We start from the raw sequence: 207 nt of genomic DNA, 5'->3' as shown, positions 1-207 counted from the left end.
TATCTATCTATCTATCTATCTATCTATCTATCTATCTATCTATCTATCTATCTATCTATCTATCTATCTATCTATCTATCTATCTATCTATCTATACACTGTTGAGTCAGAATCACTGTATTTATGTTCATAATGTATATACTGCTAGACATTTGTGATAGTGACTGTTTGTACAAAACAAACAAACAAACAAACAAACACACAAAA

Source organism: Poecilia reticulata, linkage group LG2 (genome assembly GCF_000633615.1).
Source record: "Poecilia reticulata strain Guanapo linkage group LG2, Guppy_female_1.0+MT, whole genome shotgun sequence".
NCBI lineage: Eukaryota > Metazoa > Chordata > Actinopteri > Cyprinodontiformes > Poeciliidae > Poecilia > Poecilia reticulata.
The sequence above is the reverse complement of the archived record's forward strand: the minus strand, read 5'-3'. Positions refer to the sequence as shown.